General features: G+C 49.3%; 1 pseudogene; it reads left to right on the top strand.

The window, feature by feature from the left end:
• Positions 1–12768, top strand: part of LOC146203280 (cathepsin D-like) — a 28696-nt pseudogene that overhangs the window by 10904 nt on the left and 5024 nt on the right.

Below are 12768 nucleotides of genomic sequence, written 5' to 3'. Positions count from 1 at the left end.
TAGAGGTTTAGAAAATGTGGTTAAAATCAGGCGCATTCCTTGCGGGTGCTACCAGGGGCCAAGAGGTAGGGAGGTCGACTGGGAACGGCGGAATTGCCGATGGAACCTCCCCGTAGATCCCTGGAGGTAAGAAGTACTTGCCTCCTTAGTGCAACAGCAAGGATGCCCCCAGCTTGTCCTGAGGGCAAAGGCTGCTGAGTGGCACGGCGAGCCTCCTCTGCAGCTCAGTTCTCCGCAAACCAACCAAGCTCCGATGATGCATTGCTGGAACTGGTCGATGAAAGAGGATGCCGATCAAGGACCCAAGGGGACGCCTCGGCCTATAGAAGGCACCCTACTACAGAACACCTAGCTAAAGGAGGCAAGGGACCACGCCCGGGACGCCACGGTGTAAGGAAAGAGATCTCCGCGTCACTGAAAATCCTTAACCTCGTTTACAAGATCTGAAACTGTGCTCTCCGCCACAAATCACGGCGTACAGGCTTCTTCGACGAGAACATCATTGGTTTTATGGTTGATATCGTCACTGCCATACAGCACAGGATGTAACTAAAACCATATCAGCATTGCAGTGCGTGTGATGTCAGCTGTCATTACCGCACTGCCAGTAACCAATGGTCTCTCTGAATATTGATTGGTCTTTGGATGTATGCTTTATTGAAGGCTACATTTTATGATATTGTTATGACCACGCAAGATGGTCTGAGCGTGTGCTACAGCGACAGACTAGGCGTAGTGTGAAGACACAGTTCTTAAACCCCTCCTTCTCTCGTGAAGGTCTGCACTACCGGTGCACCGGTGTACACACTTTGTGCGGATGAACGAAGTCCGAGTTTGCTTTCCCAACCATGAGCTTAACGTGCCATAATCTAATAAATATTATGTAGGCATATACTAATATCCAATTTTAAATCCAGGAAAAATAAAAAGCAGATTATCTCTCAGATTTTTCTGTAACCTAAGATTCTAGAATCACAGTGGATATTTCCTAGTGGTAGCAAATAACTTCCAATATGGAGAACTAACCATCACCAACTGAGGTTGTTTGCAGTGTGCTTCTAAATTAAAAGACCTATGGCACGTGAGGTAACTTTTTAAATTATCTCCATGCTTTCTTTTCAAGACGTTGTCACTTGCCTTATACCTCTGATCAGCTTGCGGATGAAGTGGCCTTTGAAAGGTTTTATAGGTGTTGGGGTTTAACACCCCAAAGCGACTCAGGCTATGAGAGACGCCGTTGTGCAGGGCTCCAGAAATTCGCCCACCAGGGGTTCTTTAACGGGCACTGACATCGCACAGCACAGGGGCCTCTTGCTTTTCGTCTCCATCCAAAATAACCGACGCGACCGGCATTTGATCCTGCGCCATTGGTTCTTCAGTCGAGCTCCCTAACCACTGAGCCACCATGGCAGGGTGGCCTTGGAAAGATCTGCTGGGCGCCTCAGGTGGTATTCTATAATACGTTCTCTTTCCCTCTAAACAGATAACAAAATGTTATCATCATCATCATCATCACCACCACCATCATCAGCATCATCATCAGCCTGACTATGCCCATTTCAGTTCGAAGGCCTCTCCAATATTCCTCCAATTAACCCGGTCATGTGCTAGCTGCATCCACTTGACCCCTGCGCACATAACCTCGTCTGCCCACTTAACTTTCTGCCGCACCCTGCTACGCTTTCCTTCTCTTGGAATCCAGTTTGTTACCCTAAGCGACCATCGGTTATCCTCTCTTCGCACTACATGTCCTGCCCATACCCATTTCTTCTTCTTGATCTCCACTAGACTGTCAGTAACTTGAATTATTTGTCTGACCCACTCTGCACGTTTCCTATCTCTTAATGTTAACCCTACCATTTTTCGCTCCATAGTCCAGCAGTTGCATCTTGCCTGTACTCACCTATGGGGCTGAAACATGGAGGCTAACCAAGAGGGTTCTACTTAAGCTGAGGACAACGCAGAGGGCTATGGTTGTCGCTTTGATCTCGGTCAAATAGGCTATTATATTTCAAGGATGGGAAATTATATAAAGGCATATCTTCATAGTTAATATACTAAAAGGCAGTTGGTCAGTTGTAAGTATGGGAAGCATTCCATGCTTGAATTTCCCGCTGTTATTCCCAGCCAGGCTTTCACTTATTCACAGCATGAACGCAGATGCAAGCAGCTATAGCGAGACCGATTTATATTCAAGAGTCCAACGTTCCTAGCATAAACTTAGCAGGAGTGGAGCCAAATCAAGCAGAAAACAAATTGGATGTCAGAGTGGAATAACGAAGAGCTTAAGCATTTTTGCAGAGAAACTGCGTATGTGCAGGCATTTCACGGGTACATATGGACGCGAAAGCATTGCATGACTCTGGTTCCATTAGCCCAGACGGCAGCGCACTTTCATTAGACAGCCGTATTCGTTTTCTAACACAGTATGTTAATTAATTAATTAATTCACCTTGATTAGATCCTCGATGTATCTCCGATTTCCTTTATCTTAACGGTCCATATGTGCCATGACCTTTATTCCTAAGCTCCTGTATATCAAAGGCCTTTATATGCATTGTTCGGGATTGAAAGAGCTTTCTTTTCCCATTTTACTATATGACAGCCGTGGCAAGATGGCTTCTTTTTATTTACATTTCACTACGCCATTTAACGAGGATTACGAAATTGCAGAACAAAAGGTGGTTGAAAGGGTGAATGATATTACAAGGCTGTAAATTGAGTACTACACTTTCCAACTACTTCTTGAACGAGACGTTAAACATCTCGCCGGACCATTAGCAAAACATTTTGGAACGTAAATGCAGTGTTTGGAGGCACCGTACATTTAAGAGCAGATTGGGAGTGCAAAATGACTCGCTCGACCTTTAAATGGGCTCTCCAAACATGTCGCATCATCGCAGTTTTTGGCTCGCTGGCAGGCAAGTTAACACTGCTTTCTTTAATGAAACACTTCATGTAAAGCAACAAACTATCACCGACGCTTTCGGTCTACAAACGTATTCATTCGTTTTCGAGAAAACGTGCTAAATAAAGTTAGCGATTTTAGCACACATGCAATAAAATATTGGTCATTCCATCTCACACCCTTTCAGTTTGCAACTTGGATGGACTGCTCCAAACGAGACGTTGGCTTTCACACCGGCCTATAATAGTGGACCCATTCCCGTGGACCTCAACAACTTCGAGAATGTAAGGAAAATGCGACACTATACCACCCTTATTCTGTAGGCTACAAGTTCACTGTCCGACAGTAGCGATACGATTAGTACTAGCTGCTTCCCAGTCACAAGTCTTGAAGGTGTCCTGAATCACCTGTTCTGGTCGATGACGAGAAACACCTTGAAGAACTTCGGGCCCATTACCAGTGGTATCATACCGTCTGGTTTTTCGAATGGCAGCCTGAGAACAAGAAGTAACCGTGTAAGGGCTAGTTTTAGTCCTTCTCAACCAGTAGAAATTGATCTTACTCTGCCTGTATACCAGAAGTTAGCCCCAACCGCCATGCCACGTTCTGTCGACAGTGCGCCTGTCGACCGCGACCTGGCAGCCTGCACTTAGCTACAAGCGGCAGCCTTTGCAGCGGCGCTGCTATGCAGAAAAAACGAGGGAGATAAAAACCGAAAGGACGTTGTGCTGACCCGCTGCTGAGCCGTATGTGTACTGCCAGAAGCGTTTGGGCGAAAATATACACGATAATGTTAACGTTTTAGTAAATGTTCAATCCGGCTCAAATATTACTATAATGCGTACCAACGTTAAGACGTTGCAAAAATGCAGTCTGTCTGTTGTATGCTTGTGATATTGGGCAGCATGGGGTCAGCAGGAATTGCGTCATAAAAGAAAAGAAAACAAAAAAGTGCGTTCTACATTTTGCCCGTAGAGTAATGGCTGGCTGCCGAGAGGCGTTGTCATAACGGCTATTACCATATTTGTCAATAATATGAAGGGAGTAAATGGGGGTGTTCACATATCGCTTTCTTGCTATGGGTTCATAGTTCTAAGGCTTCGCTGCTATATTAGTGGCGGCTCTCAGTGGTGCCCTAATTCAGCTCCTGCAAGCTTCATTTTGGTGGCAAAGCAGGCAGTTATAAGAAAGAAAAAAAGCAAAGACCTCTGTTCTCACTTTGCGCGTATCCATACACCTGCGATTAGCGTGGTACCGTGGTACCTGACCGAGAAGAGGCCATCGGTGCACTCTATTCCCTAGACCTGCCCTCTCGCCCTATTAAAAAGGTGGTACCGCAATGCTTTAAGCTAGGTCAGCACATCTTTGCCGCTCAGAGCAGCATATTACTAACCCGCTGGAAGTTGTCGACCGTAGGAAACTCTAGCTGTTTCACCCATTGAGCAGCCATGTAGGTATATTTAGTGCGCTTATCGAGCTCCAAATATTTTATTTTATTCTTGATTTTCACCCTCGTTGCGATGATAAGGAGAGATGAGCATGCAACTGTGCGATAGCTCTTGTGAGTAATTATTAGTGATTTTCATCTTACGCATCACATTTAGGAATCCTTGTGCATTTACTTTTCATTGACTGTCCTATACAGATGCAATACTACGCAACAGTGTCTATTGGCACCCCACCACAGTCTTTCAAGCTATTCATCGACACGGGCTCGAGTAACTTCTGGGTGCCGTCGGCAAAATGCGATTCTAGCATGGAATGCGGTGAGTGTCTCTTTTATTGGTGATTTATTATGTTACAACATTAACTATGCGAGCCACAGAACCGTTGAGGACATGTTTCTGTCGTCCTCATAAAGACGTCATCCGACAAGGTCACGTGACCCAGTGCGTGTAGTCCTCGTGACTGACAGCCCATTTATGGTACTAATTCTCGCAAATGAACCTACGAACACATTCTCTGGTGACTTTTTTGTTCACCTGTGTCGGCGTAAGGCCGTGCTAACACTAGCGAGAAAGCGTGCATCGCTTATCCTCGCGATGTCACGCCCGGTTCCGATGTTGGAGCGACCGCACTGCCGCGGCGACGGCGAATCGCAAGCCGCACCTACTGCTCTTCCTCGGTTGCCATGGTAACGGCGCATGCGTACAACTGACCTCTCTCGGCCACCGCGAAATGCTCTAGTGGTAGCCCAGTGTAGCTCCTGCTACAAAAACGTTTATAAAAAGAAGGTCGCTTTTGGACATTCACTGGAAATTCATATCCGCAACAGTTTCAAATTCGGCTTCGCAACAGAGCCGCACGAAAACGATTTTTTCCTTATTCCTAATTCTTAGATTTGTCCTCTTCGTCAACAACTCTACTGGTCGCAGATCATCACTCAAAGTACGACAGCAGCTAGTCGAGCACTTACACCGCCAACGGGCGATCCATCAGGATCCGCTACAGAGGTGGTGTGGTGCGAGGCATCATGAGCATCGACAACGTGGCGATTGGATCCGGAACAGTGAAGTAGTACAAGTTTGCCCAGATGACGCACGCCGACGGCAAGTTGCTCAGGAGCGCCAAATATGACGGCATTTTCGGTCCGGCCTACCCTAGCATTTCGCAGAATGCCCAGCTGCCGCTCTTCGACGCCATGGTGAAGCAGGGCCTCCTTCCCCAGGCCGTATTCTCGCTCTACCTGTCCAGGCAACCCAGCGAGCACAACGGGGGAGAGATTTATTTCGGCGGTGTCAACGCACGTCGCCACACGGGCGACGCCAGCTACGTCCCTATCACCAAGATCGGTCACTGGCAGATCGGGATAGACAAGTATGGTTTGACGAATATTTTCACTTGAACCATTCTTGACTGACTCTAGCAAGTCCCGCAGTGGAAGCATAATGACTGAGCCGGGTAACTGACGCTGTCGTGACGCTGGGACTAAGTCGACCCGGCCTTCACTTGGTAGCGTGCAAAGACTCCGGGTTGATGAAAGATTGTATCTTCGAAGTTGGTAAAATATATACAAGCAGGTTTAATGGCACTTTGAGAAAACTTATGTACATGAAAAAAGGGCATATCAGCAAAATGGCAAGCGTTAAGAGTTCATAGCGAGAAGCGTCTGGATGAGCCGTTTACCCAGGGCTCAGAGCGTCATTTCGTGCTCTGCAACGTCCTTAAATCCCCTATGTCCAGCCCCTCTCTGAAGATGCCGACCAATAAGTTCCAGGGCAAACCCCTCAAATATCGGCAACCAATCGAACACATCACTGCACTGATGGTCTGATGCACTGACTGGTCCAGTATTGTTTCGTCGGGAGTGGTCATTTGTTGTCAGGTAGAGCTTGGGAACGGCGAGGAGGTAAATTTCGATTCTTCTGCAAATATCCGCTGTGTTGGTTCCGGCAAGTGGATTTCCTTCTCAGAAACCCAAGTGTACGTGCGCGCCACGAATACTGCTCCCAGCATTGTCCCTTTCCGGCAATTGCAACTCTTTCCTGCATTCACAGGAAATCCTCTAACGGCCGTAATCCTCATGCTCCTTCCTTCTCCTGTACGTCAGCGGACGTGTCACTCCGATCATCTCCTTTGGACAATAGGCATTCCTCACTTGACAATAGCGCCTCTCGACGGAAAGGGTGAACAGTTGAACAAAAGCACTTCCGGCTATTTCTCACAGGCCGACGTTTCTTTATATTTTTCTTGACGTTCCCTTGACAGGGCCAACTTGGCAGTTGTAGGATCACGACAAAGCAAAGCATGCTCACACAAAAAGATTCATGTGAACACGCTCACTTAGAGCCCTTGCACAAACAGCACATATCAATACCATGCCCACAGGCGCACAATAAAGCGCGCAAGCGCGGACCATGCACGGTCGTAACAGCCTCCTCCCCCGCCAGAAGAGTCTCGGAGGGCAGCAGTCGCAGCTGCTGCATGAAGAGACGACTTAATCGCCTGCACATGAACGCTTGAAGCTCGCTGTTGCTTGTCGCGTTGTCTTGATTGTCGTAGGCCAAATTGCTCGAGCTGTCTGAAACTCAACCACATGTCTAAGCAAGCACTCGGCTCCCGTCTGAAGAGACCAGGTCAAAGAAAACTGCCATCGTTGTCCGAGAAAAGCCCACACTCAAGACGCTCAGGACCCACGTATGCCTAGAAAACCAAACCTGCTGCTTTACATAGTCACATATATACAAGCGCACGAAAAAAAAAAAGAACCTGAGTATCAATTTGAATACATGGCGAGGAACACCTCGGGCCGCTAAGAAACAGTGGCTAAGCGCGTCCGCATTCCCATTTAATTTCCCCTTTTTGTATCTTATTTCAAAATTGTACTGCTGTAAAATCAAGCTCCACCTCAGAAGGTGACTGTTCTTCGATGTCGCAGTTTGCAGCCAAGTCAGGGGACAATGGTGCGTCTCTACGGTGAATTTGGCCCCTCCAAGATAGCACTGCAATTTTTGAATGGCCCATACAATGCAAGCGCACTCTTTACGCCAACCGGAGATTTTCACTGCGTAGTTAGTGTTAGAAAGCTTTGCAACGACTTCAGCAGGTCCTTCCCACTGTATTTCGAGCTTACTCTGCCTTGAACCTCTCAGCGACATCACCTAGTCCCCGATACGAAACGTCCTTTGACGGGCTGACTTATCATAGTACACTTTGGAACAAGCCTGCGCTGACTTCATGCTGGCCTCAACGAGTTTCTTAGTGTTATGTAAGCGATTCAGGAGGTTCAGAATGAATTCTACTACTGTTGGGTCTTCTCCGCGCCCCTTCCAGGCTTCGCGCACCATTCGCAAAGGTGAGCGCAGTGACCTTCCGTACACCAACTCGGCTGGGCTAAATCCAGTGGATTCGTGCGGCACTGACCGCAAAGCGAAAAGTGCTGCAGGCAGGCAGGTATCCCATTCGCGCTTGTTTTCATAGCACAGTCCCCTCAGGACGCGTTTGAGAACAGAATGCCATTTTTCTACGCTGTTGCTCTGTGGATGGTGGATCGAGCTGTGCACTACCTTAATGCCGCATCGCTGAAATGAGGTGGTGAGGCCACTTGTGAAAACGCTACCCTGATCACTTTGGACCTCGGAAGGGAATCCAACTCGTGCAAACACTGACAGCAGCGAATCCACTACACTCTCGGACGTCACCTCGCGCAGCGGAACAGCCTCTGGAAACTTTGTGGCTGGGCATAACATAGTGAGGATATAACGGTACCCTGACTCTGTCACAGGAAGTGGCCCAACTACATCTATTACTAACCGGTGAAACGGCTCGGTAATGATTGGTACTAACACCATCGGAGCTTTCCACTTATCTTGCGCCTTTCCAACCCGCTGGCACGTGTCGCATTACCGTACAAAATTTTCCGTGTCCTTAAAACATCCAGGTCAATAGTATTCTTGCAACAGCCTCTGCTTCGTTTTCCTTATTCCAAGGTGATATGACCACGTGCTGCCATGGGAAAGTCGTAGTAAGTCTTCGCAGCACTTTTGGGGAACGACTAATTTGTCCCGCTCTACTCCGCACTTATCATTGAATAAGCGATACAGCACTCCCTTTCTCATCTCGAAAGAAATATGCTTTGCTGCCTTAGTGGCGCGGTGGCGCTCCCTTATCTCCTGTATCTTGGAATCATTGGCTTGCTCCATAGCTAAGTCCTCTCGAGTTCCACTTAAAAGTCTCGTGAGATTACTAGACACTGGCGGCAAGAGGTTACTCTCAAGAACGTCCTCATACCGCGTCTCATCAAGCTCACTTTCAGGTTGACTTATCTGAGATGCCTCGCTCTCAAAGTTTTCTGACCCGCTATCTTCCGCATCGACCACTGTTTTAACTGCGGTTTCCTCCGCTGTGGAATTTTCTGGAATTAGCAGTGTAGCTAGTTCTCGAGCCTTTGAACGTGTTAAGGCTTGCACAACTCTGTCTCCGAAAAGGATGCCCCTCTTTCGCAGCAGCATGTTCGATTTGTTGGAAAACAAATACGGATAGCACTTAGGAAGCTTTCCTGAAACGGCAGCCTCGGTTGTTAACTCGCCGAAAGGGCCCTCGATGACCACGTTCGCGATTCGCAAGCACACACTCTGTTCCTCCACTACCTGGGGGACCCATGCACACTGCCCTGTATAGTCGGAAGGCGACACACACGCCGGATGGACAACATCCATCGTTGCGACCGAATCGCGCAGTACCTTGCAAGGCTTCCCGTTGACTACTAGGTCATGCATGTAGAGTTCCAAAAGCTTCATGTTTTCATCGCAGTCACTGACATACGAGAAAGCAATCTTTTCTTTCCGGCAGTTGACGGCAATGTGACCCTGCTCATTACACATAAAGCATGTGAGCGGCTTCCTAGCCTCATGCTTGTTCTTTGTGTTCTGCGCGTTGGTCACTTATTCCCCACTTTTCTCACTGCCGTCCTTTCTAGAGAGTTTGCCTGAAGAAGCATTCCTTTCTTCGTTTGCAACACTAGCAAAGTGCCTTTCCTGACGGTTATTCACACTCAACTTGGGATTGCGGTGCCTATCCACTGCTGGGTTGCTGAATTGTCGGCGCGAAGTGTACTCCTCAGTGAGTTCGGCAGCTTCAGTTGCCGACCTAATGTCGCCTCGGTCCTGTAACCAATTTCCTTCTTTTTCTGGGAGGCAGTTATACAACTGCTCCAAAAGAATTTGCTCGACTACAGCGTCCCTATCGCTGTAGGAATCAGTGCTCTTTAGCCACTCGCCCAAATTGACTCTTAAATTGTACAGGAATTCGGGGTAACTCTCGTCCCTGGACTTAGTAGCGTTCCGAAAACGTTGTCTGAATGCCTCGGCGCTGTTACATTTGGGTGGCGAGTGCCTGGGTTTCGTACCGCTGCCAGCTGTTATTACGTGCGGCGCGCGGCCCCTCGGTAGCGTTGGCCTGGCGGCTCCGTGGACGGCGGACGGCATCAAAGGTGCCAGCAAAGACGAGGCGTCTTTTAACAAAACAACCTTTACTGCAACATCATGAAGAAACGGGCAGTGAAGCTAACCCGGAGAGATTACAGACACTCTCACACAGCTGGTGTCTAGCGTCGTGCCAACGGCGCGTCAAAGTAGTCTCACTCTCAGCGGAGTCTGCCGCTGCTTTATATAGGCATGCCAGTTCACAGGGAAAGGGTAAACCCTCTCAGGAAATGGAGCGCCCAACGTGTCTGGGCAAGATGGGATGACTCAATCGCATCTGGTCCGAACGCATCTCCTCCACCTCCTGCAGACGGGCGAGGGCAACGCTCTCTCCCTCGAGCTCCAGGCTTGGCCGGCGTTTGCACACACACGCACGCACACACATTTGGCGCGTGGCAGGATCACGTTGAGGCTTGTCGGCGGGAGGAAGCGTTGCGCGGCCGATGAACGGCGTCGAAATGGCCGATCCGCTCGCGGTTCTGCCTGTTGCTATGCGGTGGCCGCGTCAGCCGTCCCACTTCTCGGTGGAGAAACGTAACAGACTGCCCCGCCGGGGAAGGGAGATCCCGAAGGGCAGGGGACTGCATCCGCTGTCCGGAGGGATCGGGATGTTGCTGCTAGCCGGGTTCATCCGACTCTGTTTCTCTTGAGCCAGTGAGCCTGAAGAATTCCTTGGTAAGTCCAGGTTTCCAAGGCACTCTGCAACTTGTCTTCAGGAGAGATTTCTGACAACCCACAACGTCACAACCACGCTAAAAACTCAACCGGTCAGCCAGCAAGCACGGCACAAACTTCACAAAGTTTTGCCAGACTATTTCCCTCTTATGCCCCCTTCTATATTAAAGGGCAGCTTAGCAGCACTTGGAACGCGTCACTTCAAACAAAAATAATGCAAAACAATATGTTTAAAATCCTAGGCCAGGAAGAAAAACACCAACAAGCGAAAACAGGCTTCTTCTCACGTTATGGGCTTCGACTTAAGCCCTCGGCATTACTGTTGAGATCACCCTTTTCACTAAAGCTTCGGCTGTCCGTTTCCCGGAACAACCGTACCTTCCTGTTTCTGTACCAAGAAACAGACGAGCACGAGTCACTCGCTTTTCTAAATAACCTATCCCTCTCCTTACGGGTTGCGCACCAGTCATGCATTTGCTTTTCACGGGCGCATTTGTGCCGCTGGGATAGTCGCTTTCTCTTTCGCGATAGCTTCAACTTGTTCCATTCTTTCTCGCGCCTGCCTTTCCGTTTTCTTCTGCGGCAGTACTGGAACACATGCTTTCTGCTTTCTTTTTGCAATCGTTTGAGTTTGCTCTCCTTACGATGGCAGCATTCTTTCTCGCACCTGCCTTTCCGCGTTTTTCGTCGGCAGCACTGGAATACTAGCTTTCTGCTTTCTTTTCGCAACCGTATGCGTTTGGTCTCCTTAAGATGGCAGCATTCTTTCTCGCGCCTGCCCTTCCGCGTTTTTCGTCGGCAGCACTGGAATACTAGCCTTCTGCTTTCTTTCTGAGCAATCTCTGACAAGCTAGCGGTTAACGTTCTAGCGGTAACCGGAGCTAGTAGGACACCGGTGTCGTCTGAGAGGTCAAAGTGTGGTGCCGCGTCTGCATCGCGGCCAGCAGCGCATGACTCACCTCCAGACATGTCCGAACAACAACTGCTCACGCCAGCCCTCAAGCTAGGCATTTCCTCTGGCAGCGCCGCGGCTGCATCGCTTGACTCACTTTCATTCAAATCCGAACAACCGCTCATGCCAGCCCTCAAGCTAGGCATTTCCTCTGGCGGCTCGCCACTCACGTTACACGGGTCCTCCGATGAGCCGCATTGTTCAGCGCTAACCGCAGCAGGATCAAGCTCCTGCGACAGCTGGGGCGCTTCGGATTGTGTTAGGGCCATAGGTGCTACGTCCGCGTTCGCACTGGGGTTGCTTTCGCGAATACAACCTAGCGTGGTATCGGGGCTCGAACGATTCTGACTCTGCTCTGGTCGTTCGCTGTCGCCTTCGCAAGTCTCGCTCTCTACAGCGGACGCGCACTCCTCGTCGGTCTGCCCTGCCTGATCACAACTCGCGGGCTGCGCAGCTTCCTTGATCGGCACTTCGTTTTTCTGCGTGCCCTGCTCTACGACACAGCTGATTTTGGAAACTGAAAGTTTCTCCTTTTCTAGCTCATTTCCATCTCCGTCGCGCTCTACACAAGCTTCTGCTTTCGACTCGAGAGACGGTTCAGTTACTACCAGTTCCCCACACTCATTTGATGGAACTGTATCTCCTACAGCCACTTGGGTCGGCATGCAGTTCACCTCGTTTAACGGCGTCCCTTCGGACTTCTCGCCGATTAAGCCTGTGCTAACCGTCTCAGCTGGCGGCTCGACCAAGGTAACACGACGCTCTTCTGTTAGAGGCTCGGTCGGCTCGCTACTGCGGTCACGTTGCTCGGCCGCTTCCCCAAGCTGTTTCTCACACTCCGGTGCAAGTTCGATTTGCTCCGGAACTTCTGCACTGTCTAGCCATTCGCTTACAGCGGTTTTCAACTGATACGCCAAATCAAAGTACGCCGTGATACAATGTTTCTCGCTCTCATATCTTTTCCGAAGATCTTGAGGCGTTATCCGATATCGTATCAGTAATGACTCTTTTAGTGCATCGTAATTTTTCAAGCGGTCGCCAACCAATCGCTTGATTTCTTCCGACGCTTCAGCGGAGAGAAGAGCTACCAACTTCTGCGCCCAACTATCTCGCTCGAAGCGTTTACTTCTACAGACATTCTCAAAGTCTGCCAAGTACTCGGCCATATCCTCGGCAATGAGGAACGGTGGCGGACCATCTCGCGGTATTGAACCGTTACACTGAATGGCATTGCGAGCTTTAATCCTTTCCGCGCTCATTCTATGTGCTGATATCTCCAGCTGCATCAGTTTCCTTACGCGGGCGTCCTC

The sequence above is a fragment of the Amblyomma maculatum genome, chromosome 1 (assembly GCF_055883805.1).
Source record: "Amblyomma maculatum isolate TAMU_Amacu chromosome 1, ASM5588380v1, whole genome shotgun sequence".
Classification (NCBI taxonomy): Eukaryota; Metazoa; Arthropoda; class Arachnida; order Ixodida; family Ixodidae; genus Amblyomma; species Amblyomma maculatum.
Note: the sequence above shows the minus strand (reverse complement) of the source record. Positions and strands in the feature narration are given on the sequence as shown.